The sequence below is a fragment of the Phycodurus eques genome, unplaced genomic scaffold (genome assembly GCF_024500275.1).
Source record: "Phycodurus eques isolate BA_2022a unplaced genomic scaffold, UOR_Pequ_1.1 contig_106, whole genome shotgun sequence".
NCBI lineage: Eukaryota > Metazoa > Chordata > Actinopteri > Syngnathiformes > Syngnathidae > Phycodurus > Phycodurus eques.
The window spans coordinates 73,813-84,814 of NW_026904103.1; the positions used below are offsets into that span (position 1 = coordinate 73,813).

At 41.4% G+C, this 11,002-nt stretch overlaps 2 non-coding genes and 1 pseudogene across 2 annotated transcripts; all 3 read right to left on the minus strand.

Annotated features, from left to right (window-relative positions):
• Window positions 1–290: 290 nt before the first annotated feature.
• LOC133398387 (5S ribosomal RNA) lies at window positions 291–409 on the minus strand. Its single transcript, XR_009767800.1, has one exon. It is a non-coding gene; the product is annotated as a 5S ribosomal RNA (ribosomal RNA).
• A 502-nt stretch (window positions 410–911) lies between these two features.
• Window positions 912–1,030, minus strand: LOC133398398 (5S ribosomal RNA). Its single transcript, XR_009767804.1, has one exon. It is a non-coding gene; the product is annotated as a 5S ribosomal RNA (ribosomal RNA).
• Window positions 1,031–10,281: 9,251 nt separating this feature from the next.
• Window positions 10,282–10,390, minus strand: LOC133398389 (5S ribosomal RNA; annotated as a pseudogene).
• Window positions 10,391–11,002: the final 612 nt, after the last annotated feature.

Here is an 11,002-nt window from a genome sequence, read left to right on the forward strand (position 1 = left end):
GGACCGGCCTACAGTTTGCACTGACTTGTGCCACCCATAGGGCTGCATTATTATATATAGCTATATATCTATATATGTATATATATTGATATATATATATAGATATATGTGTGTATCGATTTTATTTTATTTTTACTGTCGGAAAAGGAGAAACGGGATGTTTAAAAAAGGTACTTGAAGATTCTGTCTCCTAATAAAGAGACGGTAAATCATAAGAGAGAGGATGACTGTATAAGAATTTTGGTCAACCACCGATAAGAAAACGATTCCACGAGAATCTAAAGTGAAAAAGCTTACGGCACCTGGTATTCCCAGGCGGTCTCCCATCCAAGTACTAACCAGGCCCGCCCCTGCTTTGCTTCCGAGATCGGACGAGATCAGGCGTTCTCAGGGTAGTATGGCCGTAAGCCACATGGTTACTGAAAAGCAACATTTTATATTTAAAAAATATCATATTTCGCTTAAAAATATCTCGAGCGGATCGCGTCATCTTTATTCTCCAATTGTTGGCTGGTCTATTTTGGATTTTTTTTGTGTGGATGATGCGAATTTTGAGGTCCACACAATAATGTGCAATAATTACGAATCATTTAAAAATCCATACCTTTGTATCCTTAGCCTCGAGCCAATTAAAAGCACTGATGTGATAAAATTGTGACGTATCACGTGATTCTAATATATATATATATATATATATATATATATATATATATAGATAGATAGATATTTGTGTGTATCGATTTTATTTTATTTTTACTGTCGAAAAAGGAGAAACGGGATGTTTAAAAAGGTTACTTGAAGATTCTGTCTCCTAATAAAGAGACGGTAAATCATAAGAGAGAGGATGACTGCATTATAATTTAGGTCAACCACCGATAAGAAAACGATTCCACGAGAATCTAAAGTGAAAAAGCTTACGGCACCTGGTATTCCCAGGCGGTCTCCCATCCAAGTACTAACCAGGACCGCGCCTGCTTAGCTTCAGAGATCGGACGAGATCGGGCGTTCTCAGGGTAGTATGGCCGTAAGCCACACGGTTACCTAAAAAATATCATATTTCGCTTAAAAATATCTCAAGCGGATCGCGTCATCTTTATTCTCCAATTGTTGGCTGGTCTATTTTGGATTTTTTGTGTGTGGATGATGCGAACTTTGAGGTCCACACAATAATGTGCAATAATTAGGAATCATTTAAAAATCCATACCTTTGTATCCTTAGCCTCGAGCCAATTAAAAGCACTGATGTGATAAAATTGTGACGTATCACGTGATACTAAAATATAAAAATATATATATATATATATATATATATAAGTGTGTATGGATTTTATTTTATTTTTACTGTCGGAAAAGGTGAAACGGGATGTTTAAAAAAGGGACATGAAGATTCTGTCTCCTAATAAAGAGACGGTAAATCATGAGAGAGAGGATGACTGCATTATAATTTAGGTCAACCACCGATAAGAAAACGATTCCACGAGAATCTAAAGTGAAAAAGCTTACGGCACCTGGTATTCCCAGGCGGTCTCCCATCCAAGTACTAACCAGGCCCGCCCCTGCTTTGCTTCAGAGATCGGACGAGATAGGGCATAATTTTTTTTTTTTTTTTTTTAATTTTAAAAAAATTCATGATTTACAATATGTACATGTAATCAAAAAACTAAAAACAAAAAGTGAGGTGACCAGTCGGCGAAACTCTCACAAGCCCATTGTTTTTTGCTATACAGTCCACAAAACGGCTGGCAGAGCAGGCATGTAGGAGAGTGAAGTGGGATTCAACTTCAGCCTTGAAGATCGCCCAATGATTGCCGGTGCCCTTGTCATGCAAGTAGATATTCCTCGTGACGGTGACCGTGTGACGAGCAATGGACAGAAGTAACCGGATCGCTGGTCTATTGATGGCCTGCAATGATAATGACGACGAGAAAGATGATGAGACGAAACCAAAAAGGAAAAACCCGACATCATGATCACCAGCCTCACGTGCCACCGGTGTGGGAAGTCTCAGGCCCAGGCTTCTTGCGAGGAGATCCTCCAACCTAGAACGGAACTCACGGACGGCTCTGCACCCGAGGACAAGATGTTCGTAGTCCTCGGGTGCCTCTTTACACACCATACAGTCCCTGCCATAAACGCTAGGAGAAATTGCATTGAGTGTTGTGCAAGTGAAAATGATTATGTGTCGTAATTTGAAGTCAGTATTACTGACCTTTGGTGCGGTATACCAATTGAACATGTTGGCCCAGATTGACGTGCAGGGAATGTCCGTGTCCATGTGCGTTCCGCTGCAGGTCTCCGGAACACTCTGGCTATTAAAACCCTGTAAAGTCGTTTTGTGCTACACTTCCGACAAACCAAAAAAACCTTGTCCCGTCGACCAGCACAAAACCTACATCCCGCTCCGCCCCCGGGTCCCCTCCAGAGGATGAACCCTCCAGAAAAGACCCCCAATTCCGGAGTATGGATTCCCTGATTCTTCCAGCCAAACGCAAAACAACCGCTCTGCGGAAAAGGACTCCCCGCGACCGGAACAGAGTCCGAACCCTGACAATGTCATAGTTCCCGCTCCCATCTAATAAATCCCCAATAGTTCTTATTCCTGCCCTCTCAAAGGTATCGCGGAACATTCTCTCCCCACTCCCTGGCCCTCCGCCCATGAGATCGGGATTGAACCTCAGCGGAACTTTCAGCAATTGTTGCAGCGACTTTGGCTCTGCTCTCACCCATGGCCTGAGCGACCACCATGCCTCCAGAACCTCCCTCTCAAAAGGATCTTGGGCGGGGAACAATGACCTCGGCAACATTTGACATAAGTTGTAGTCACCAAAATGCCCCAACCCCTGCAGGGTGGGTATAACAAAGTCCTTCCACGGGGCTGTGAAGGACAAGTCCAAACATTTTTTGATGATTTTTAGCCGTAAAGATTTCTTCTTCGTGTCTATGTCAATCAACCCCAAACCACCCGCTCCATGATCCCCTATCAGCGTAGCATGACTCACCAGACCCTTTTCTCTCTTCCACATGAAACGGCTGAAAATTGCCTTGAGCTTACTCAAAATGTCACCAGGCAAATCAGTAACAGTCAGGGCATGTACCAACTTTGAAATACACAAAGCGTTTATCACTAGGACTTTACCTTTCAGGTTTAGATTTCTCAACCTCCATACTTTAAGTTGACTTTCTATTTTATTCAAAATGTTCTCCCATGTTTTTCTGTTACATACCTCCGCAAGCTTACCCAACAAGACTCCCAGGACTTTGTAGCTGTTCCCGGCCTCACGAAAACCCCAGGTGCTAGGAGTAGCCTGCGACGCACCAAACACAGCCATAGTCGTCTTATTAGTATTTATCTTTGCGCCAGAGGCCTGGCAATAAACATTCAGTTCATGGAGAGCCATTTTAAGACTCTCTACATCCCTGACTAACAAATTTGTGTCATCTGCATATTGAAGAATTCTAACTTCATTGTTTGCTGGTGTCAGAATACCCCTAATATCATTATTCTGCTTGAGCATGGCAGCCAGCGGTTCCGCCACAAGGCTGTAAAGCAGTGAGGACAAAGGGCATCCCTGTCTTACCGACCTCCCCAGCCTCACAGGGCCAGTCAGCAACCCATTGACTTTAATCCTACTAAAAGCACTCAAATATAACCTCTGAATCCATCCTATGAAGATTTGACCGAAACCAAACTTCTTCAAAACCAACCACAAGAAATCATGCTCAACTCTGTCAAATGCTTTCTCAAAATCAATGCATACATGGATCCCACCTGTGTCATTCATCTCTTTGATCAAATATTTCAGTCAAAATTGTGTCAGCAATTTCCCTGCGTGGTATACCATATGTTTGTTTTTTCTGAAATAATATTGCCTATCACCGCTTTAAGCCTATTCGCGAAAACTTTCGCGAGTACCTTGTAGTCACTGTTCAACAAACTAATGGGCCTGTAATTACCAAGATTTGTACGGTACCCCTGTTTAAAAATCAGTGCGACAATACCTTCGCTGAAAGTCGGGGCAACCCGATCGAATGTCTGCATACTTGTAAAAACCCTATGCAAGATGGGCGTGAGTTGGCTTGCAAACGCTTTGTAAAATTCAGCAGTTATTCCATCCCTCCCCGGGCTTTTGTGATCATTCAATGACAATATCGCACTAAAAACTTCTGCTTCAGAGATGGGAGCATCACACCATTCCATATCCTCCTGGGTCAAAGCCTTATTTAAAGCACCAACTGCCTCCAGAGCATTATTACTTGAGGTGCGTTGTGACGCGAATAAATCTCCGTAAAAATGCTCTACTTCCTCCAAAATGTCCCCTACATCCGTTAGCACCTTATTTGAAATTCTCGACACTAAAGAATTAAAATAGGCCTTACTCTGTTTTGCTTTCTCGAGTCCAAAGAAAAAAGCAGTGGAGCGTTCCCCTTCCACTGTGTATTGCGCCCTCGCCCTAAGGACCGCACCTCTACATTTCTTAATTTCCATTGACTCCAATTTATTCCTCAGCAAGAAGAGCTCAGGGTTTACTGGTCCATGCCGATGCACGGCAGCTGTCGTAATTTCCAGTAACCGATTTCTTACGGCCCTCTCCTCCAATTTCTCTAACCAGTTTTTCTTCTTACAGTAGCTTATAGTTATCTTTTTAACCCTCATTTTAAAACTCTCCCACCAGTCTATAACGTTGTCAACACATTCAAGCTCCATCTCAGCCAAGCATAGGAGCCCGCTCACCCTGGAAACGTAGCAATCATCCTTGAGAAGGGAGTTGTTTAGCACCCAAAGCCCGCCGGTCCTCCGACTACCCCCAAGTACCAGTTCAACGGAGAGCAACGCATGGTCACTCTGACTCGACCATGTGTACAGTGGCCTGTCCAGATTCTGCACAAGAGAGGCTGATGTTAAACAGAGATCGATGCGTGATTGCTTCAGTTCATTTTGGACAACCTGCGCCCTGGAGAAAACTGGCCGACTTAGATTTAAAGTCCTCCAGATTTCTACCATATTACTACCGGTCATGAGATCTAAAAGACAATTCCTGCTAACATCAGTCCTAAAAACATTATTTACACTGATATCCAGTTTACTGAGATATGTATTGAAATCACCAATCAACAAGGTTCTATCAGTCACAAAGGAGAATACATGCAGGAAAAAGTCCCTCCTATCTAACTCCACATTGGGAGCGTAAATGTTTATCAACCGGAACTTCAACGGTCCATCATATTCTACCACAATGAATCACCCCTGATTGTCAGCATGCACTAGGATGGGATAACCTAAGGGGCCGCATTTCGTCAAAATGGCAACCCCACAAGATCTCGATGTGCCTAATGCCACGTGAAGCGAACCAAGCTTCATATTTTCTATTTTCTTAATGTGCTCGCCCTCCCACCAAGTTTCTTGCAAGCACAAAATATCCCACTTGGTGTCGCACATAATAATGTGAATTTTATGGTCACTACGAAGACCACAGGCATTTGCTGACACCAGAAGAAAATTGATCATAAGTAAAAAAAGAAAAGATGGACTCGTCGAGTCTACTTACATTTTTTAAGCCCGCCCTTTCCAGTGCCTTCATATTGCCGTTTCTTCCGCTCCATCACATCAACCTCCATGCCCTCATCTGAGTCCAGGACTGGTTCTAGGGTGGCAGACGAACGGGTAATACGAGGGGGCAATAGCTGTGACACGGGAAAACGCGCCAGCCTCTCAATCGAAACATCCCCTCCTGAGAGCCCAGTCTGATGCCTCCCCTCACTGTTCTGTGAGGTGCTTCCCTTCTGAGTAGAAGACACAGACTGTATTTGATCTTTTTTCCGCTTAGGACTTTTAATCGTCTGCCTAGGAGTACGCCTAAATTCAACAGTCGCCTCCTCCTGTTCAGGGGCAGAGAGTGGAGACGGCCCAGCACTCACCCCCATCTCAGGTTCAGCCTCTGCCACCCCGGCATCAGGGATAGGGATTTCTTCCCCTCCCCCCCGTTCAGGAGTAGGGCGAGGAACAATACCTCCAGCCCCCACCGTCACAAACGCCTCCACCAGCAAACGTGCCATAGTTGATTCCCCCAGACCAGCAGCCAGCGATCCAGACGAAACAGCGAGGATGGAGGACTTAGCATCAGCAGCCCGGGCACAAGGGATTCCACCCATCTAATTTCCCCTTTTCACAAACACACAGAGGAAAATATTGCCTGCATGTATCACACCTTTGCGAATTGGGCACCTGACACTCGTGGGCATAATGCCCCTGGACTCCACACTTCCTACACAGAAACTCGGGACAGTCCCTGTACACATGGCTGGGAGAGAGACACCCTCGACAAACTTTAACCTGTCGATCGTGAATCACACGAAAGTACTCCGGACCTGCCGCTGTGACAAACCTAGCCGAGTAAGGCAGAGACTGTACAGTGGTGGTGAATTTCACATTTACAAACCTTGTACCGTCCGCAATGTCCGTTCCCGGCCACATTCTCCTCCTCACCTCAGAGACTGCTGAGACTCCCCAAGCCTGTAGTTTCTCCAGGATATCATCATCCTCGATATAAGCTGGCAGCCCCATAAAAGAAACAACCAGCTCATCAGAGGCAACTTCCCTGCCATGAATTCTGGCACTCCCAATACAAAATCCATCGAGCAGTTTCTCCTTTGCATTAACAGAATTAACAGTCACTTCATATTTATCTTTTGCAATAACCCTGCATGCTGTAATGCTCCCACATACTTCAGCCGTTCCCCTAATTAATATTAATGGAGTAATGGCATCACCATTGTCAATTTCAATAATTAATGTTAAATCTCTCTCATACCTTTTTGTCACGACATTCTTATTCACCACACCACTGCAACCCGTCAAACCTTCTCCTCACCCCGAATCCATCTTGTTCACCTGCCTCATGTCTCCAAGCCTGTCCTGACCAACAACCAATCTGTCCATTCGACCTGAAGGGGTGAAAAACAATTAAATCAAAACACTCCTCCACAGCGGGAAGCTGGGAGGAGGAAAAAGGTCACAAAGAAAAAAAAAACAAAAAGCAAAAACCAAAAAAAACAATCAAAAAACACAAGTAACAGGTAGCCGGAGGAGCACAGAGCTCCTGCTGCCTGTACTGCTCATGCTCCACTAACGAGTGCAGCTGTGCCAAACCTCCACGCCTGCAGCCACTCTACCACACAACGAGCCTTCTCAGGGTTGTATGGCCATAAGCCACATGGTTACCTGAAAAGCAAAATTTTATATTTAAAAAAATATCATATTTCGCTGAAAAATATCTCGACCGGATCGCATCATCTTTATTCTCCAATTGTTGGCTGGTCTATTTTGGATTTTTTTTGTGTGGATGATGTGAACTTTGAGGTCCACACAATAATGTGCAATAATTACTAATCATTTAAAAATCCATACCTTTGTATCCTTAGCCTCGAGCCAATTAAAAGCACTGATGTGATAAAATTGTGACGTATCACGTGATACTAATATATATACATTTATATATATATATATATATATATATATATATATATATATATCAATATATATATATATATCTATATATCTATATATATATATATATATATATATATATATATCTATATATATATATATATATATATATATATATAGATATATATATAGATATATATATAGATATATATATATTGTCGAGTGGGCGGCCAAGCCACACAAATAAGCGATGGTACAAAAGGTTGTAATTGGCATATGTGGCTGGGTTCATGTGATTGAGCTTTGCCCCAGTTTCAATTCCTGGTTCAACCACCAGAGGCTGCCAAACCAAATTCAGGTTTCAATTCCTGGTTCAACCACCAGAGGTCGACAAACCAAAATTAGATCATAAAGTAAGAGTCGCCAGGTCAAGCATAAGTCTTCTTATAAATATCAATACTATTAAAAATCCTTGTCATAGTAAACAAACACATACTGAGGTCAACTGCTTATATAATCAATTGCTTGATTTTATATCCTTGAGATAATTTTGATGTTCTCTGTGATGTTATAATTCAGATGTTCTTTTGGAAAACATTGATAAAAAGTACATCAAGCCTAATAAGGCTGTTATATATTATTCTTACTTTTGTATTACTATTATACAATGCTTTGGAACAGCTTTTATGCAAAGACTGTAACCTGTTTAAGGTTGTCTCTCTCAGGCAACGAAGCACACAAATGCTCTATGAAGTAAGCACGGACCTGTTGAAATGCATGAGAGAATTGTATTCACATGAATGTATATACATTTAACTGACAATTAACATATACACATGTATTGCAGAATGCTTAGAGATTAACGTGATGTGATGAAGTGTATTGGTTGTGTTCAAGACATGAAATATGCTTGTCATTGAATGAATTTATTGAAGAGCCGACAAGACATGAAATATGCTTGTAGTCGATTGTATTTACTGTGAACCTATTTTGGGTGAGCAAAAAGGAGGTCAAAGTCAGGACATTGAATGAGTAATAAAGTGATAGGTGCTTTCCACTCAGGCCAAAGTCAGGACACTGAATGAGTAATGGAAAGATAGGTGCTTTCCACTCAGGTCAAAAGTCAGGACACTGAAAGGTTGGAACTGAGGTTATAAGAACCCCTCACACTGACAAACGGGGCTCCTGATTTTCTCGAGGTAGGGAGACCATTTGTTCTTTTTCCATCGCAATGATCAGGGACAGGCTGGCAGGAAGACTTCATTTTTGAATCTTCCTCTTTAATTGGGTAAGACTAAAAGGATATTATAAAAAGGTAACTAATAGAACCGCTATTGACATTGCGTGAATAAGGGAAAAGAGCTAGTCAGCTGTTCAGGTATTCTTATGTCCAAATTATCTTATTATTAATTGGCATTACGGCTCCGTAGGACTTGATCACTCCTTAAAGCTCACTCAAAAGGTAAATACTTGTTTTATGACTTATTACTTTTAAACTACTTCGATTTCTTTTCATTTTTATTATTCTTATTATTGTGCATTTTATATTACAAACCCTGACTCTCATATTATCAACTTAACCTAATGTAATCACTGAAATAAATACCTTGCTTTAATTTTATTATATCTTTGTCATTCTTATAATTAGAATTAGTCTCAATGTTAACACTCAACCTCTTATAAGTGATTGAACGTCGACGATACAAATACCACCGGATCGTATTACTATTCCTAAGAGAGTAACTCATCTATATCACTTCGGCTTAATACAAAAACAAATCCGTACGGTCCTAACAAGGACTGTTAAATTTACTAGGTCTTTAACAAGTGCAAACGATTTTTAAGGGATGAAGCTGCTGTAAAAATGGAGTACTCATTTTAATTACCCTTTCACTCGGTGCGGTTATTCATCAAGGGGTGATTAGTGAGGGCAGACCGGATTGGCTCCGTAAAACTAAAGGCAGTTAGCACACCTAGGCGAATTCATCTCGACACCGGCTTAATAGCTCCTCGTCCCCTCGCGCGTACGGTGTTGGTGCCGGCAAGGGAAAAAGGGGGGAGCTCGACCCTTTAAACGGAGAGTCGGTCAGGACATTTCTCCCGACTGCGGGTAAGAGAAATCTGACAATATATACAGATATATGTGTGTATCGATTTTATTTTTTTATTATTTTATATACATTTTATATTTAAAAAATATCATATTTCGCTTAAAAATATCTCGAGCGGATCGCGTCATCTTTATTCTCCAAATGTTGGCTGGTCTATTTTGGATTTTTTTGTGTGGATGATGCGAACTCATTCTCAACACTACAAATGTGTGATTAGATCATAGATTTTGAAAAGTAAACACACTTGAGAATTTGAGAACTTGCACGCTGCCAAAACTCAGACAAGAGCATGCAAAATCCTCTCGGAACCTCCAGATCCTGGTCACCAACTCTTCAGAAACATAATCATCTTTATTTGCAATGAATTTCCCAAAAATTTGTCTCTGGTAGTTGGAGCCGCTCCAGTACGACAACAGACAGTCAATTGACAGAGAACACTTTTGAGACATAAACACATTGACAAAAAACAGTCACTGTGCAATTAAGGGTTAAAAGCACTGATGTGATAAAATTGTGACGTATCACGTGATACTAAAATATATACATATATATAGATATATGTGTGTATAGATTTTATTTTATTTTTAAACAGGATGTTTAAAAAAGGTACGTGAAGATTCTGTCTCCTAATAAAGAGACGATAAATCATAAGAGACAGGATGACTGCATTATAATTTCGGTCAACCACCGATAAGAAAACGATTCCACGAGAATCTAAAGTGAGAAAGCTTACAGCACCTGGTATTCCAAAGCGGTCTCCCATCCAAGTACTAACCAGGCCCGACCCTGCTTAGTTTCCGAGATCGGGCATTCTCAGGGTAGTATGGCCGTAAGCCACATAGTTACCTGAAAAAAAGCAACATTTTATATTTAAAACATATCATATTTCGCTTAAAAATATCTCGAGCGGATCACGTCATCTTTATTCTCCAATTGTTGGCTGGTCTATTTTGGATTTTTTTGTGTGGATGATGCGAACTCATTCTCAACACAACAAATGTGTGATCAGATCATAGATTTTGAAAAGTAAACACACTCGAGAATTTGAGAACTTGCACGCTGCCAAAACTCAGACAAGAGCATGCAAAATCCTCTTGGACCCCCCAGATCCTGGTCACCAACTCTTCAGAAACATAATCATCTTTATTTGCCATGAATTTCCAATAAACACACAAGGAATTTATCTCTGGTAGTTGGAGCCGCTCTAGTACGACAACAGACAGTCAATTGACAGAGAACACTTTTGAGACATAAACACATTGACAAAAAAAAGTCACTGAGCAATTAAGGGTTGCTAGTTATCTGGTAATGCCAGTAAAACATTTTTTTACAATTGTGCAAAAAGATGCAGAGTCCTCTCGCATTTAGAGCAGTTCGAAAGACTAATATTGCAATAGTCCGGTGAAATGACCATTGTGCAAAGGGCGCCGAGACTTCAAGCGAGTCG